Here is a 20,198-nt window from a genome sequence, read left to right as displayed (position 1 = left end):
AATACAGGGTCCCTGTCAAAAATGATCTTTCTAGGAATACCATGTAACCTCACAATATCACGCATAAAGACATTAGTTACAGAAGCTGCTGTGTAGGAAGACCTAATCGGTGAAAAATGCGCCACCTTAGTCAATCAATCAATGGTGACCATGATAGCATCATGACACCAAACAGTCATAGGTAATCCGACAATGAAATCCATGGAGATAATATCCCATTTCCAAGAAGGAATGAGATTTGGCTGCAAAATTCTAGCCAGGTGTTGATGTTCTGCCTTAACTCTCTGACACTCAAGGCACCTAGCCACAAAATCAGCAATATCTCGCTTCATCCCAGAACAAAAGAACAAATGTCTCAAATCAGCATGCATCTTCTTGACACCTGGATGTGCTGAGTAAGGTGTACAATGGGCTTCTGCTAGTATCAAGGTGCGAAGCTCATCTAAAAATGGCACATATATCCTCCCCAAATGTCTTAAAAGACCATCTGATTCTCGAACATAACTTACAAACTTTCCTTCCAAAGATTTCCCTGAATCTATCTCTCTGCACACTTCCTGATACCAGGAATCTGTAGGAAGTTCCTAAAGAATTTGACTCCTCAAATCCACACTAAGAGTCATCGATAATACCACATGTCTCCTGCGATTCAAAGCATTTGCCACCACATTCTCCTTACCCTGAATGTACTTAACCTCAAAATCATACTCGCATAGAAACTCCATCCATCACCTCTGGCGAGCATTCAAATTAGGTTGAGTAAAAATGTACTGAAGACTATGATGATCGCTGTGTAGCTCAAATCTGTGCCCCAGCAAGAAATGTCTCCATCTAGTCAAAGCATGAACTACTGCTGCTAACTCAAGATCATGCGTAGGGTAATTTAACTCATGATCCTTGAGCTTACGTGATTCATACGCAATCACTTGTCCATTCTGCACCAACACTGCCCCAATCCCTTCAAGCGAAGCATTTGTACATACCATGAAATCACCTTCTAGATCAGGTACAACTAAAATCGGTGCATTGGTCAAAAGCTCCTTGAGCTTCTTGAAAGCTTCCTCACATTTCTCTGTCCATACGAACTTCTTTCCTTTCCTTTGAAGAGAAGTGATAGGATGTGCTATCTTAGAGAAGTTCTAGACAAATCTACGATAATAACCAGCTAAACCCATGAAACTATGAATCTCTGACACATTAGTCAGTGTAGGCCAATCTATTATCACCTGAATCTTTGCAGGATCTACTAAAATACCATCACCTCAAATAACATGCCCTAAATACTGAATCTTTGATTTGAAGAATTCACACTTAGCTGCATTGGTATAAAGCTGATTGTCCCTCAAACACTGCAATACTAACCATAGGTGTTCCTCATGCTCCTTCTGAGTCTTAGAATATATCAATATGTCATCAAGAAACACGAGTAAAAACCTATCCAAATAAGATCAGAACACACCATTCATCAAACTCATGAAAATCGATGGAGCATTAGTCAACCCAAAAGGTACCACTGTGAACTCATAATACCCATAGCGCATTTGAAACACGGTCTTGTGAATATCTGCTTCCTTAATGCGAAGCTGGTGGTATCCTGACTTAAGATCAATCTTGGAGAATACTGTAGCTCCCTTGATCTGATCAAATAAGTCATCAATCTTATGTAAATAATACCTGTTCTTAATAGTCACCTTATTCAACTGTCTGTAGTCAATATAAAGGCACAAAGAACTGTCTTTCTTCTTCACAAAGAGCACTGGAGCTCCCCATGGTGATACACTAGGTCGAATGCTCCCTTTGGCCAGAAGTTCCTCTCGCTAAAGACGTAGCTCACCCAATTCCTATGTAGTCATGTGATAAGGAGCTTTAGAGATAGGCTTTGCTCCAAGAATTAGATCAATACTAAAGTCAATGTCCCTCTTTGGAGGCATGCTTGGAATTTCACTTGGAAAAACATTTGCGTACTCCTGCAAAATTGGGTGATCCAAAGTCTTCCTCATGGGATCTTCCCCATCAAGATCATTTACCATAACAACAAATATCTGATATCCCTTACGAAAACTTCACTTCAATTGCATAGCAGAAATCATCCGCAGAGATATAGGCCTTGGTATCCCAACTATCTGCACATCATTCCCTTGGTCATCTTGGCACAAAATAATCTTCTTCCTATAATCTATACTGGCTCTATGAGATCCAAGCCAATCCATGCCTAGAACCACATCATAGGAACCAAGGGGTATGACTCGAAGATCCATTGCCATATCAAAGTTTCCTAAGCTAAGCCCACACTTATGAACTACAGAATCTCTGGAGACCTTAATGCCTGAGGCTAGTTCCACTTGCCAACCACGATCTTGCTTCACCACATCCAGCTTACACTTAGAAACTATAGATGGTGAAATAAATGAATTTGTAGCTCCTGAATCAAACAATACCGAAAGAGATATACCTCTAATCATACCTATGGTCTCAACCACTGTTCCTTGATGATCTGCTTGACGGTGATCAACTGCTGCAAAAACTCTATGAGCTCTACCTGCATCACCCACTATAGGCTCTGAAACTGTAGGTCTAGGTCCTGAAAATTGAGGTGCACACTAAGGACACTAAGTTGCATAATGTCCAATTTGACCACATGAAAAACATTCTATGTTTCTTCCAGAACCTCTACGCATAGGTGGTACATTTGATTACTGACGACTGTTCTTGCTCATAAAAGACTGGCTACTTTGAGCTGGCTGATTGGACTGATTCTATTTATTACATTGAGCATTGTGGTTGTTCTTGTAGAACAAGATTTTAGTGTGCAAGAAATATTAGCAATAAGAGAAACATTCACAAACTAAAACTAAATTCACATATAAGCTTAGACAAAGAAAGCAAATAAGAAATGCAAACCTCAAAAGAGTAAACACTCCATGCTTCTTTGATTTTGTAGATGTGTCCTTTTGATGTGGATGTATGCTCAAGATGTTGAAAAGATGCTTCAATGGAGGTGGGTAATGGCAAATTGATAGCTTTGTGAGCTCTCAATTTGGCATTATAAGGGTAAGATTGATGGTTTTGGTTCTCAAAATAGCATGGTAACTTTAGCTCAAAGATTGTTGATGAAATGGCTTGGGATGGGATTCAATTTATAGGCCAAGGGGTAGAGGGATGGAGGGCTTAGATGCAAGGATGGGGAGATGGTTAAGGAGGGCTAAGATGCACTCAAAGGGGAGCACATGGATTGTGCTTGTTTAGCACCAATGGGAAGGTGACACTTGTCACAAGGAGGATGAGTGTGAGAGGGTAGGGTAAAGGGTTGGTTAAAGGAATGATGAGTGGGGTTGAGTATGTAAGAGAGATGTAAGAGGAATGAGTGTGGAAGAGGGAAGAGTGTGGAAGATGGATGTAAGAGTCATGAGTGGGCTTGTAAGAGTCTTTTATGGTTTGTAAGAGCACTCATGACTTGGTGGTTGGGATTTTTGAGGGGAGACTTTGGTTTGGATTAGGAAAGTCTTAAACTTGTTTAAGGAATGTGACAACATTAGGGGGTGGATTAGGCTTGGGTTTAGGATTAGATTAGAGATGTTAGAGATGTGCAAGTGGATGGCATTAATGAGGTTGGGTGAGTTAGTGGCTAAGCTAGGTTAGTATGGGTGGATGGGGTGGATTAGGCTAAATGGAGGATTAGGGATAAGTTAGGGGTTTTTAGATTTGAAGATTTTATTTATCAAATAGATTTATTTAATAAATGGGGATTTTTGGAATTAGATAGAAGAATAGGATTTAATTGATAAATAATAGGTTATTTGATTTATCAATTAGGACTATAAATGATTAATTAAATTAATCAACTAGGGATGGAAAAGGATTAATTAAATAAAAATTTAATTAATGATGCCTTTAGAGATAACTAAATAGGATTACTAAAGCGGTGTAATCAAATTTAGGTGTTTACAGTTCTTGGTGTTAGAGCCTTTGCCACCACCTTGAGCTTGAGAATTTGAGCCCTTCTGTTGCTATGTCTGCTAAGACTACTGTTGATAATGTTTCCTCTTAGAGAAAGAAAACTTCTTGTTACCACCTGAATTGTAGTTGCCTTTAGATCTTGGTGCTGTTGGCGCTCCTACAAAACCACCTTGACCAAGGTTGACACTTTGCTCAACAAGGATAGCTCGATGTACCGCATCCTTGAAGGTTTTTGGCTCAAATACCTTGTCTCCCCCAATAATATGGTTATTCAAACCCTTAATAAAATGTTGTATCAATTGAGCTGAATTTTCACTGAATCCTGAAAAAGACATGAGCTCATAAAACTTACGCTCATACTCGGTCACTGACAAAGTGTACTGTCTAAGATTATGAAATTCATTAGCTCTTTGCTGTTTCCATTCCTCTGGTAGGAATCGTTCACTGAAACTCTCTAGGAATATCTCCCATGTAACACTACTCATATCGATTCCTAACTTCTTCTCCTCTATTGTCCACCAAGTGGCCCCAAAATTCTCTACATTAGTGATCACAAACCTTGCCTTAACATTGCTGTCGAGCTCCTGCATGGAAAAAATCCTATCGAGGGAAATAAGCCATTGCTCGGCCACATAACCAAAACCTTGCCCATTGAAAGGCTTAACCTTGGATCTTGAAAGATCCTTCATCTGAGTGGACACAATGGACCTCTGACGATCCTTCTGAGGACTTCTAGATCTGGGTCTATGCTCTTGTTTTGTCTAGTGCACTTTGGGCTGTTCTTGAATAGGAGGTAGACATTCTAGAATAGTCTGCATCGTCTGTCTCAAACCAACCTCTTCAGACTCAGCTTCGTCCTCTCTATGGCTCTCTTCCTACTGCCTACTAGAGTGCTCTTCCCTGCTCTGTACATGAGCCAATCCCTAATGGGCAGACTCATGGACACTGATAGCTTTGCCACAACCACAGCCTCTACCACGGCCTCAACAATGACCTCTAACAGAAGACCTAGTCCCAGATACCATCCTGCAATAGTACAAGGTACTAAGTTTAGTTCTATGTTTAGGTTTAAGTTAAAATTTCCAATTTTGAAAACTAAGTGTTGAAGTATGAAGAATATTCAAATAATAGTCCAAGTTCCACTTCAGTTCACCTAGATCAAGTTCAAAAAAATACACTTAATAGTTCAAAGTTCTAGTTGTTCCAAAATACCCAGAGCTCCCAATGTAGAAACTCGGGCTCTGATACCAAATGTAATGCCCTGCCAAGGGATGTAAAGAATTAACCTAGAATTTCACTAAGTTCAGTAGCAATTTTTTCCCCATGAAAGTAAATACCATGTAAAACTTATGCACAATAACGGAAGCAATAGTAATGTCCATCTGAAAGTAAACATAACATACATAACAGATTACATTCTTTAAGATCCCTTAACGTTGGATTACATCTAGAAACATCTATCTTACATGAATCCATCTAATACAACATCCACATGAAATAATAATGATAAGTCCAATGATTATACATTACATTTCAAATACTCAATCATCCACTGTACATGTCACAGGGTATGACAAGCTCAAAAGAATATACATATGTAGAATAAGGTACATCATTCTATTACAATCCATGATACATCAAAGTAAAGATAATCACATGATACACATGATACATCATCATAGAAGTCATCCATCATAAAGATCAAAAATAATAAACTAAGTGCATGGTTCCTCCCAACCATTAATAGCATCATTAGACCATCATGGATCCTAGCCATCCCTCAGTGCATAACATTCTAAATCATCGAAGAGATCATCGGTATTAACATAGTAGGAATGTCACTCCTAACATATACAACATCATATGTAGAAAGTAATCTAACATGCAAATAAAAGCATAAGATAACATCATCTAACATATGCTAATCATCAATGAAAAAGGATACATATCCACCATCATGAAGGACGCAATAGCCAGGATGTCTCAATGAATCTCGAAATGATAAGAGTGGAAAATACACTACCAGCTGACTGCATGGTACCTAAGTGGTCCACTCCCACCATGCTAAGGAGATAATCTCAAGTCCCAAATAGGCTATCCATAACACATACACAAATCTCCATAAGTCTAGGAATCCTAAAAGTATACTAACTCAAAGGTTCCAAACACAAAATCCGACATCTAATCCTAGAGGCACACAATGACATGTAGGAACCTACTATGCAAGCAAGAAAGTGTCATCACAATTATCATGTACAAGTTACCCTGGTAGTTAGCTAAACTCCATGGGTCCATACTAATTTCATGCGGCCACTAGTATCCTCTCATACGGACGAGGCATACTACGAAATGCAAGGTCACAACCATGCATCTCACTACTCCCATCCTAACCTGTACAAGCACTCAAGGCATGGGCGAGAACAAAACTCTTATCTTTTTAGGTTCGTTCAGTTAGTATTAGGTGTGAATGTTATCACTTATTAATCCAACTTACAATGAGTTACCTTGGCAGCCTCTTAGGGCCTTGACCCCCATTGCAAGCCACTTCCCGTCACTACATGTGAATATCCTACCCTAATGCTCATGGAATCATAAATCTCAAAATCACAAGGATAATCCATAAAATCACCAAATATGCATAAAAGCATCAAATCTCCATGAGCTAACATCTATAGAAAATCATGAACACAACAACTCTCTATTGGCAACTGAAGTATCACTAATAATCAAAGTATCCAATGGTTCTGAATAATCAAAATATATCTCAATCAAACTGATTGAAGACTCCAAAAATGGTTGAATCAAACATGTCACATCATGACATCATCAAGAATAAATCCACATCACAGTCCCATCATGGCGACTAGAAAATAACTAAGGTTAACTGATTGATGACCAAAAATAATGGTTAAGTCAAGTGTCTCATACATAAGAATCTCAACTATAACAATCAGTAATTACAAACAATACATAGAGCATTCCATCACATAACCATGGTTGGGTTTATAAAGATTGAGATTAAAGCATCATCATGACATCACAATCACATAACTCCCAAGCCTCTGGTAGACGTCCTATACTAGTCAACACTAGTCAACCCAAAACCCAAAACAATAGCATAAAGAATACACAATGCAACACATATTTTGGTTTTGCTAAATTTACAATTTGAATTTAAATGCAAAAGTCTCGGTTTACATTTCCAAGTTTAGAAAAAGAATTTGAAGGAACATTTATACATGAATACAAATCCATTCTTTAATTATAATTTTAATCCAAACGTCCCCCACCAATTCAATATTTAATGTACTTAATAGAACAATTAATTTTAATCATGAGCCTTGATATAAATCAATTATCAATTTACAATTATAAAAAATATAATCTTATTTACATATTATATACATACTTATATATATATATATATATATATATATATATATATATATAAATACATATATGAATATATAAATTATTTTATAATATAACAAAATTGAATTAATCAAATTCGATTAATGCTAAAATCGAATATGGCAAATGTTTTAAAAAAAATGACGCACATTATATGATATGGCTGCCGGTACGCAGGACCCTGCGGTTGCAGGGCTTGCGATGTCAGTGGTACTGTGTACTACTGCGGTCGCAGTACTTGTGACGGGGTACATTGCGATTGCAATGGGGGGTGCGGGTCTCGTTCCCCCCCCCCGAATCAATGTTTATAAAATGTTTATATTTAAAATCGCTAACACAATTTCTATTTGCAATTTGATTTAAAACGCTTATTAAAATGTTTTCGCCCACGGGTATGTTATCCATTTTTTAACAAATATATATTATATATATATATATATATATATATATATATATATATATATATATATATATATATATATATATATATATATATATATATATATATATATATATATATATATATATATATATATATATATATATATATATATATATATATATATATATATATATATGCAGAATTAATAATATCACAATATATGAGCATATATATATATATATATGTGTATATATGTAAGTATGAGTAAATTTACCATATATCAATACAACTTCAATTTTTCAGAATTCTCCCATAAAGTTTTGATCTCCAAAAATTTGCAATAATTAATCTAATGGATTTGACTATGAATCTCAACCCTAGCCCTGTGTTCTTTTTAGATCCATGCATATAAAAATTCTCAAATAAATTAATCTACCCATATTGAGAATGCACAATAAATTATGAAATTCTTCAAAAGACATATGGAAGACACGAAGAAGACAGGGAATGCATGATGCGGAAATAGAATAAGTAAAATCACAAGAATCTACCTGAATTCTGATGCTAATTCGCTCTTCCTCAGAAACTCGCAGAGCAAGCTCCTCCCTTCTTCAGAGTTCTCGAGTCCTCCAATGCTCCAATTTTCCCTCCAACCGCTATATCCAAGCCTCTATGAATGCCTGAATATAAAGAGCTTTCAGGAAACATCTAGAATGCTTCTAGAAATAGCTGGAAGGTGTCACCAACTAAGGATGGGTCTTTTCCAACCTTCAAGATGAGCCATAGGGTTGTAAACACCATGTGCTTAATTGATGCCGTAACCCCTGTGTTGTTGATAGTTGAGAAATAGAAAAGTGCGTTAACTCCCATGCAAGCTTATAACTCCAATTCACTTTTTATATAATTTCTATTTAAATATTTATAACTTCTATTTTAATCTTTATAACTTTCATTTTAATTTTTATAACTTTTATTATTATTATTTATTTATTTCTTATTATTATTATTAATTTTAATTTCTAATTTTCTTTTATTTAATTCTTTTTCCTCAATTAATTCTCATTTAATTAATTATAATCAAAATATCAAATAACATGATATTTTATATTAATTTTCTCAAATAATTAATTTATTAATTAAATCTATTTATTAAGACTTAATTAATAGAAAATTCACCATAGACCTCCAAAATAAAATATGAAAACCCATCATAGAGCAAATCACTCAAAATCAATCTAAAGGGTTAAAAATCACGAATCATGTCATCCGACACATTCAGTGGGTAAAATATCCAGATACTTGTCCTACCTTACTAGGACAATTGGCTTAAGGGTTTGGGATTTGGACTTGAGAATTTATCTCCCTTCTCTTATCATTGAGATAGTATAATATGGTACGCTCATCCTGGCAATTCAGGGAAGTCGATACCCGGTACTTGCAACCTACAGAAAAACCATGCATGTACATACAATATATATAATGCTAAGCTAAACAGACAATGGCAGGAAGTGGTGCATTGTGTAAATCCTGACTAAGCAGGTGACTACAACTCCCTTCCTTAACCACATCAAAAATGCCATACAATAAGAAAACACGCACACCATACACATGCAAGTATGGGGTAAGTATCCATAATAAAACACATGAGATAATAACCATCAACTAATCATCAATAATAACTGAAAACAATATAATGATCATCATGTATGCATGAAATGTAAAGTCTAAATGATCTCATCACACAACCACTGAATCCATAACATAATGTCTGATAGTGTCAAAAAAATACCACTATTTCATCAACATAAAACTAGTCCATCATAGTCTAATAATAACAACAACAATGTCCAGAAATGATGTGAATGAGGGTAGGCACTACAAGAGCTTTTCAGAAATGTAAACAGTTCGTCAATCGGAGCTATGGTTCAAAAGTTATGCCTTCCAAAAGTTCGATTACCGTTTTTAGATTCTTCTAATTTTGTGCCGACTTCTAATGCGACTTCTAGAGCCTTCTATTTGGTCGGTGGATGCCAACTAGCACTTTTTAGAATGTATTCCTAATCCTTAACTCTCCAAGGTCTATTTAAGAACATTTCTGACATTATAAAAGGCAGTTCAGAGTGGAGTTTGAGAGAAGGTACTGGAAGAAGAAATTATCACGAGTTTTATGCTGTTGTAAGCCGATAGGGCCTGTTTTGGAGTCTGTTTCTCTGTACTAAGTGTACTAGCATATTTTTATAGTTAATAAAATTTTCCTTTCCTGTTGTGTCCATTCTGTGCTTGGGTCGTGTCCCCATCAAGAAATCTCAATTTTTATCATGAAATACATCATAACATCCAATCAAATAATCTTAAAAAAATCTCAAAAATAGTTTTGGTGCACATCCTAACTTGGCCAACTAAACAATCCACAAAGAAATCCATCACGAAAAATAAATATCACAAGACTATAAATAGAATATTTAAGAAAACACATAGTTTTCAGTCATATGATTTAATTCTATCAATTGCTTTTATTTAGTTTGGGGTCATAAGTACGTGTTTAGAAATAAAGTAAGACATAAATAGTTTGGCTAATAGATCTATTTAAATAAACACGTATTTAAATGTCAAATCTCTTTGTGCATATAAAATATCATGCAGCATTATCATGTTCTTAATTTAAAATATTTTAAAATCATAAATAATTTAATTAATAACATAAATGTATATTATCACATTAAACATTAATATCAATTTCATTTATAAAATATCAATTTGACTTCTATTTAAGTTTAATATTGATATTTACTTTTCTTTTAATTCATCATGCAACTAGAGATAAAATTATATGTTTAATTGAATTATTTATAATTTCTCTTATTAAGTTAAATAGTTATTAACTAGGTGATTACAAAGTGAATTCCACCACAACTTCTCTTAAAATATAATAAAATAATATATATTTTTTTATTAACTTCTCCCTTGCATTAATAAATATAAAATCATTTATATGCAACTAAGAGTTTAACTAGAGTTAAAGAATCACTAATACTAACATTTATTTTATAACTAAATGAATACTATTTATTTAATTTTTGAAATTAATAAATATAATAATTTTTTTCAATAGTAGTTTTAATTTTTTTTTTAAAAAATAATAATTAATCAAAAAAAGTTTTTTAATAGATAAATAAATCAAAAAATAAAATTATATTTTTATAAAATAAAAATAAACATGAAATCCACATTTTTCGCATTCTTTTGATCTCTCAAATCATGCAACCATAATATACTTAGTTTTCTATTTTTAATATATTTGTTTTCACATGCATGTATAAGTTTAGTTACAACATGCTTCCCTCTCAACTAATCTATCATTTTCCCAATAATTTTTGCAACCAAATTATTTTTGATATAAGAAAAATATTCATCTTTATTTAAATTTTTTATGATAATCACATGGTTCTAATGGAAATTTAAAAGTTGAAACCCTTGCTATTCAATTTATTACTTTCTTTCAATATTCTATAATCAAATTTTCCTTGTATTAGAAAGGGTTTCAAAAGAATAAAGTCATAATAACTTTCTACAATTTTTTCACGGTCAAGTTTTCTTGATTAATAAGTTTTCCTTTTCAAAATCTACAACATAATTCTTTCTCCAAAAATTAATGCAATAAATTAAAAAGCATTACACAAGTACCCAGGAAGACACAAATTAGACAGGTATTTCAATAAAATTCTACAATGGATTTTCAAACCCTACCTCAAAACTATAGTTGAAATATGAGACAATCTGTGAACACATGCAAATCAAAACCCTCTGAAACTTTTGACAATTCTTTTGATCCAATTCCAAATTTTACTCCCAAAAACCTATGTTGTAGAAATGAGCTCAAATATCTTAATAAAGAGTTTAACTCTACCTAGGGTTTTCAGTTTTTGAACATGCAAAGGTCTCTCGTTAAAGTAAAATTTTATTATTTAATCATTTCATGCACACTTAAAGAGCTTTTTAATTAAAATATTCTTTTATTTTCTTTTCCTCCACTTTATTAATCAGTGCAAGCACTATTTAAAGCGATGTTTATTATTTAAATTAATAATAACATTCAAAGCTCGTTATTTAAATGCAACTCTATATTTTTTTATTATTGATTAGATAATTATAATAAAATAATATTAAAGCTTTAATCTTTTTTAATGCAACTTCTTGAATTAAACTTTTAAATTAAATGTTTTAAACTAAAGCACACATTTAATTAATTTCTAATTAATTAAATACACTCATAATTTAATATTTTCTTTTTAATCAAATAATATTGAATAATTCTCAATATTATATGATTAACTCAAATATTATAATTAAATCATTTACCAAATAAATCACATAGTCAAATCCACATGAAAACAACAAATTTACCAAAACTAACTAAAACTTAAAATTAAACTAAAAATTAAAATTAAACTACACAAACAAAATAAAATCATGGGTTTAAGAAGGGTGGAAAGTTAGATACATGTCCCCCTTCTCAAGATAAGTAATTAGGCTATGGCTGGGATTGGACATGAACATTATCTCTCCATTCTTACCATTAAGTTATTGTGATAGGACACACCCATCCTACCAATTTAGGGAAGTCAATGCCTGGTACCTACAAATCTGTATAAAAAATGAGCATGTACATGTGCATATAAATCTAAGCTCAATAGACAATGTTGGGGACTGGTACATCATGTATATCCTGACTAGTAGGTGACTATACTCCCTCCCTCAACCATATTAGGCACGTCAAACATAAATATAAAACAAACACACACCATACACATGCAAGTATGGGGTAAGTATAACAGTAAATCCTAAATATAAATAACATCATATTCTAACATGAATATCTCATCATTATGAGGACATAATAAATATCTTCCTAGACACACCATATGCCATCATCATAAAAGTAATTTCATTAACTAACTAAGAGCAATTGAAGCATCATCACTACAACTAGGAAATTGTTACAATCTAACACAATCAATTACTCTACATATCAAAGTATTGCATTTTACATATCAAATAAGGGCTAACACATCTATAGAAGACTCATATGGAACTTTAACAACTAAGTCTATAATGATAGCAAATGAGGGGTATTACAACACCTCTTGCTGGAAGTGTGTTGATCCAATCATAGGCTAGTATATTGAGAGGGTGAGGAGGGGGGGTGAATCAATATACTCTACTAGTTTCAACTTTTCTACTTCTATCACACTTCACACCTATCTAAAATTTTGTGCTAGCTACAACTTGACCAATCAGGAATAAGTAAAACTATTGAATATAAAATATCAACCATAACACAATACTTATGGAAACTCAGCTAGGGTAAAAAACACAGTTTTTGAGTCAATCCTCATAAAACTTGCACTCTCTTGAAGTGTTTCTGGTCAAGACCTTATCTCTATTAAAAGATTACAATGACACTGTTAGGTGCCACCTATTTAAGGGATTTTGATGAAACCTATTATAGTCTTGCCCTATTAGGAACAACTTGGTTAAAGGAATTCAAAACACAAGTTAATGTATCGTCATGTTATGGGATTTGATACAAAGAACCTCTTAGGGTCCACCCTTGATGAGATTTAATATTGTAGAGATTTAATAAACAACATGGGAATGATATAATAAAATAGATACTATAATTAGCTTGGATATAGATCCATTTATTTCTCTTTGACCCTTCTACAACTATACTCTTCATTTTCTTAGCTATGCAATTTCAGACATGATCACTTGTCTACTTGGAACTACTCACTCTAACATACAATCACACTTGTGTTCTTCTAGCTCATTGGCTTTTTCTCAACACAAACTACCTCCTTAGTGCGAGTGTTAAATATGGGCCTCTAATTCAACCACACACTTCAACATGATCATTTTTTGTTAGTAACATCCTAGAATGAACATGAGATTATTCATCTAGCATGTCTATACACGGTGATTTATTTGCTTCTAACGAGATGATGTTTTACTATGCACTCTCAACATTGAGAGTTCAGTAACCAGACCAAACTAGTATGGAGGATTTGAATGAATGCAAATGCAAAATTAATCTATGTTTTTTATAGTTTTGTATGCAAATATATGAATTAATCTAGATGATATTAAAATTAAATTAAGAACAATGATAAGTAAATTAAGATAAATGAGTGCATTGTAATCTAAATGATGAGAACATAAAAGCAATAGAGATTCAAATGTAAAATGCTTGAGTGATCAATCCTAGATAGATTCAACACTCTTCACTTGCATCCTCCTCAAATGAGAGACCAAGGGTCTCTTTTATAAAATCTTGGACCCAATCAATGGTCAAGATCAAACTGAGTGCATGGTTCAAATCGAAAGAGAGATTAAGTCCATTTTTATGGAGTTGAATGAGATGAAATAGGGGATAATATTGATCCATTCAAATATGTTCTCATTATTATTATTCTAACTAATTAAATAATTAGTTAAAATAATTATGATGAGCATATTTAATTAAATCAATATATTTAATTCCTTTTTCACGTGAGATGAATTAGGAAAGAAAATTGATCTATTCAAACATGACATCATAATTTCATATTCAAATTAATTAAATAATTAGTTTCAACACTGATGACATGTATATTTAATTAAATCAATGTATTTAATTCCCTTTTTATGTGTATTAGCTAAAAAGGTGGATTAAATTTAATTAAAGTGCTTAGGAATTATAATTAAATTAATTCAATTAGGATGCTAATTTAACCAATTTCAATCAATATTTAAGAATTAAATAAAGTAGGTGATTAATACAGATTAAGGATTTTTTGCATTTAACACTTAGGCCAAGTAAAGATGATTAGAACTAGAAATGCCTAGTACAATAGGACTTAATTGATCAAGAAATTGATGTTGTAATATTGATGCACTTAAATTGGTTTGAAATGCTAATTTGATAATTTAGGGGGATTGCATTTCCCCCTCTTTGAATAAATGTGCAAGCAACACGTTGATTCAAAGAAATAGAAAGTTTGAAGTATGGAACAAGAACTAAGATTGATGACATGAAAATAAATTGGCAAGACTTTTAGGGTTGTCTCCATAATGAAGCTTAACCTTTCAGAATCCAGATAGAACACCTAGATACTGGTCTAATGGAAAAAAGATGATCAAAATTCATAGGATTTTTCCTAGAATGAGACTCAATCCTTAGGAGTTAGAATTAGAATGCCTTGATACCTATCCATTAAAAGATGAAAGGATTAATCATGATTCATAGGGTTGTCCCTAGAACAAGGCTCAATCCTCAAGAATTAGGGTTAGAATGCCCTAATACTTGTCCATTAAATAGTGATTGAAAGAAATCTTAGAATTATCTTCAGAATGAAGCTTAATCCTCTAGAGTCTATATAGAACACCTAAATAATGGTCCATAAAAAAGATAACATGACCTAATCATGAGTTGTCGGATAATCCCTAGAACAAAGCTTAATTCTTAGGAGTCCAAATAGAACACCTATATACTTGTCCATTGAGCTATGACTAGAATTGTTATGAGTTTGATCACTTGATCAATAATTAAGATTAGATAGCGTATGATGCCATATAGAGGGAACAAAGATGCTCCTAGTGATTAGGACATTATGTTCATATTAAGTTGAAGCCAAATTTGAAATATTCAATGATGTAATTAGAAATATTTAGTGATGTAATCTTCCTATCCCTTTGGGAGTGAAATTGAAAGATGATACATGCAAGAAATAGATGTGAAGATAATGATAGAATTAGATATTCAGAAGAATATAAAACAAAGTAGAAGAGCATGTGGAAATTTTTGGGGTAATTTAGAGGTCTAGTTGACCATAGTTGAATTTTGTTCACAAATTTGGAAAATTTTGAGAATATGGTGAATTGATGATGTTTTGAGATGTATAAAGTATCAAAAATGTAGAGTGCACAAGTGTTTGATCACGTCAGCCCCAAAATTTTTAAAGACAATTTTGAGTTGTTTAAGTGTCTCAAATTTTGATTTTGAGTTATTTCAATGTGTCAAATTTTGATTATGAGTCGTTTAAGTGAGTCAAATTTTGATTTCGAGCTATTTAAGTGTGTCAAATTTTGATTTTGAGCTATTTAATTGTATAATTTTTTTATTTTGAGTTGTTTAAGTGTGTTAAATTTTGATTTTGAGCTATTTAAGTGTGTTATATTTTTAGTTTGAGTTGTTTAAGTGTGTCAAATTTCAATTTTGATTATGAAAATGAGTTTAGACTAGTCTAATTAGCTAGGGGGTGATTTTCACATCCATTAGAGGACTTTGAAAAATTAGTTCAAAACCTATATAAGGGCCCAAAGGGTCATTTTCAAATCATTTGATCTTTTATCTTTTCTGTAGGAGCTCTGAGGCAAAAATGGTAATCCCCATGGATTCTCATCATTTTGAAAAATCTAGATGACATAGCTGACCGAAAAACTATGGACCACCTTTGAGTAGTCAGAAAATCTTTTTTTCAGTTCAAATTTTATGTGTTTTGATAGTTTTTTAGTAAGTTTTGATCATTTGAAGTTTGATAGAATCAAGGTCTTTGCATAAGGACTCATTTTCTTGCACAAGCCCCTGTTTGATCTCGCGTGATGAAGTGCTACTGAAGAAAATTCTTGTACGGATGCTAGAGTTTTTCATGGGAGACATACCCATGTCTTGCACATGAAACCCTTAGATTGGAGGTTTTTTTACATATATTTGATAATTTCTCGCATGAGGTTTCTTTCTCACATAGCTCATAGAGTTTCCTCGTGTGAGAATATACCTTTTGGGCACATTCACTGCTTTGGCAAAACACTTCCATTAAGAGATAAATAGTTTCCATCTATCATTTGGAGAGATGACCATCACACTGGAGGACATATACAAGATTCTATGGATCCCATTCTACGGGCATTCAATAGATTATGATACACAACCATGACTAGGGATATTTTCACTCAGGGCCATATTCTAGGATGATATCATTATGGACAGGGCTATCTCCTAGGAGGAGTTGGTGTAGGTTTATGGTCTGACACACATATTAGTAGTGGTGTTAGGAGCTTACCTCGATTCTTACCTAATATCTGATAGAGGTCAACATGAACTAGAGTATGTATGGGGTTGTATGCTGCAATATTAGTTAAGACAACACATTTTGGGTGGGGTCAGTGTATGCTAGTCCACATGTTCCAAATTCTCCATTATTAGTGTTCTAGCACAATCCATTGTAGATCTATTCCTCCTTTCGAAAATCCCACTTTGTGGAGGGGTCTTAGGTGCAAAAGTTTCTCTCTTGATTCCTCTATCATTACAGAAGTTTTCAAACTCATTTGATGTAAAATCTCCACCTTTGTTAGATCTTAGACATTTCAAGCTCTTTCCAATTTCCTTTTCAACTCTTACCAAATACCACTTCAACATTTTAAAAGCATCATATTTTTCTTTTAAGAACATTACCGTCATCATTCTTGAGTGATTATCAACAAATAGGATAATTTACTTGTCACCTTTGTAGCTATTCACATCAATTGGTTGACATAAATCAGTATGAACTAATTCAAGAATTTATTTTGAAGTACGAGTCTTACTTTTAGAACAAGACTTTTCCATCTTTCCTAACTGAAATTATTCTCAAATTAAATTATCAAGCTTCTTTAGTTTTGGCAAACCTTTGACTCTTTTCATCTTACTGATACTGACCAAATTATTAAAATTTATGTTACATAACCTCTTGTGCCATAGCCACATCATCAAATTGTACAACAAGACATGTAGCATCATTCATATCAAGATAAAATATATTACCTCTAATCTGATCTCCACTTCTAATTAGTTTTCCTTCAGTGTCATAGATTTTAGGTTTTCTGTTATTAATTTCAGCTTTACAACCTGAACTATTCAACTGTGACACGCTTAATATATTATAGTTAAGCCAATCCACATAGTAAGCATTTTCACACATGATCTTTCCAAAATTCTTATTGACCCTTTTCTTTTAATTAGATAGGGTGCATCATTGCCAAATCTAACACTATTTCCATTGTAATACTCAAGGGTAATTAACTTACTTTTGTCTCCAGTCATGTGATGTGAACATCCACTATCAATGATTCATCCATCACTTTTATTCACATAAGATATCAATGTTGTTTCCTAATCTTCATCAAAATCATCCTTCATAGCAACATAGACAACTTCATCATCATGATCTTTAGTTTCATCACTGGATTCTTCTTCAGCAATGTAACAAAGCCTTCTTTCCCTTGTCCTTGTGGCCTTTGTTATAGTCATCTTTTCTACCTATGAGTTTGTCTTCATTCTTTCTATTTGACTTATCAGGACATCTTACTACAATATGACCAACCTCATGACAATTAAAGTATATGATAGGTAACTTACCTTTGTATTTTCCTTTGCCTCTATGAAACTTCCTAGCTAGAAAGGCTTCTAGTTCTTCTAGCTCTTCATCATCTATATCATTATCACTATCAGCAAGTTTGTCCTTTTTATTTTTCTTATCTTTAGGCTCTTTTAGTGTCAGTCCATCCTTACAGGTAGATTCAACATTTTATGATTTGAAATTATCAAAATTTGAAAGTTCAAAAGTAGCGAGTCTACCAATTAGTCCTTCAAGAGTCAGATTGCTACTAGGAGTACACCTCAATTCTTGTATAGTAGAGAATCTAAAAGGATAGATAGGAAGCATGGTTCTCAATACTTTTTTGATCATAGTCTCATCTTCAATCTATCCATCAAATCCTCAAATAACATTAACAATATCTTTGATGCTTGCACAATATGTGACTATATTCTCACCCTCTTACATTCTCATTTCATCAAATTGTCCTCTAAGGCTTTCACCTTTGACTCTCAACACATTTTTTTAATCTCCTCCATAGATCTTCTATAGGGCATCCCACATCTTCTTTGCAGAATGACATCCTTAGATGTCATTAAACTTTGAGTAGCTTACGGAAGATGCGATCTCTAACATTGCCTGATTGTGTTCTTTCTTCTATTTGAATTGATCAATAGTTGGGGCTCCTGCTAGATCGACATGCTTAGTGGTGATAGTTGACTATACATAATCTCTAATACCTCCTACATGTAGCTTTAGCAAGATTTTCCATGCAAGAAAGTTTTCCTTATTTAACTTGGGCACCTCCTTTCTATACATCTTAATCTTTCGCTTTAAGTATCTTCAAACTTTCTCTTCAGAAGCACTTGGCGCTCTGATACCAATTTTTGGAATACTTTAGAATAATTGAGAAGGGTAGGGGGTAGGGGGGGGTGAATAAGTTATCCAAGGTCGAAATGTACAAATAAAATTTTTTAGTACAATAACTTATCCTTATGCATGCATTTACCATTCAATATATTAAACATATGCATATTGTTATCCTATGTCAAAATAGCTTTGCAGAAATGTAAACATGCAAAACCACAACATTAATCACAAATTTTGACAAAAGGATTTTATTTGGAAACCCAATTTGGGAAAAAACACCAGTCACATGCTACCAATTTTCACTCTTTGGAAGTGAACTTTATGAGGAGTCAACCCTATTAAAGATTACAATGCACACTATTAAATGTGACCTAGTTAAAGGATTTCAATCACCTTATTAGGAGTGACCCTTTCTAGAGGACTTTAGAATATTCCATTAGAATGTAACCCTATTAAAGGATTTACTAATGAATATTAGGTCAACCTTAATCCAAAGGATTTATTCAAACTGATACAATTGCTAGAGCGTAACAATAGAACTTGATCTGATAATAACAACAACTCAATTTCATATTATAGATCTCTGGTTTAGTTGTCCATTCTACTTGGCTTTCATCCTTTTCATCTTTGGCAACTAGTTCACCCTTCAAGCATTCATCCTATTGAGACTTCTTTCTTTCCATGGCAATTGCAGACTCTTCTATTTGTATGCACCCTAAAATGGTCACCTAGACCATGGGCCCCCATTATTCAATTTATCAATTTATCAATTTCCTGAATCAATGGTTTACAATATTTTATTAAATCAATTCAAATCAATTTCCCTAATCAAATTTGATTATTTCAATATTTTCTAAGGTTGATTGTTTTATCCCAAGTCTTATTTAATTAAAAGAAAATCTCCCTTTTAAATAAATAAAATAAGTCCCCATTTAATTAAAAGAAAACCTCTCTTTTAATTAAATAATTCATCCACATTTAATTAATTAGGAGAAAAACCCCTCTTTTAATTTAATTAAATATTTCCTATTTAATTAAAAGAACTTGCTCCCTTTTAATTAAATAAATCCCCACTCAAAGAGGAAATAAAATAAATAAAAATTAAAAATTCCTCTACACTTAAATGCACATATTTCTAAGTAGGATTCCATTTAATTCTTTTCCTATTTTCTCATTGCTGAATC

General features: G+C 32.9%; 1 pseudogene; it reads left to right on the top strand.

Annotated features, from left to right (window-relative positions):
• Window positions 1–20,198, top strand: part of LOC149578210 (uncharacterized) — an 87,263-nt pseudogene that overhangs the window by 45,246 nt on the left and 21,819 nt on the right.

This window comes from Cupressus sempervirens, chromosome 1 (assembly GCF_028749045.1).
Source record: "Cupressus sempervirens isolate cs-2001-9-10 chromosome 1, ASM2874904v1, whole genome shotgun sequence".
NCBI classification, from domain to species: Eukaryota; Viridiplantae; Streptophyta; class Pinopsida; order Cupressales; family Cupressaceae; genus Cupressus; species Cupressus sempervirens.
Note: the sequence above shows the minus strand (reverse complement) of the source record. Positions and strands in the feature narration are given on the sequence as shown.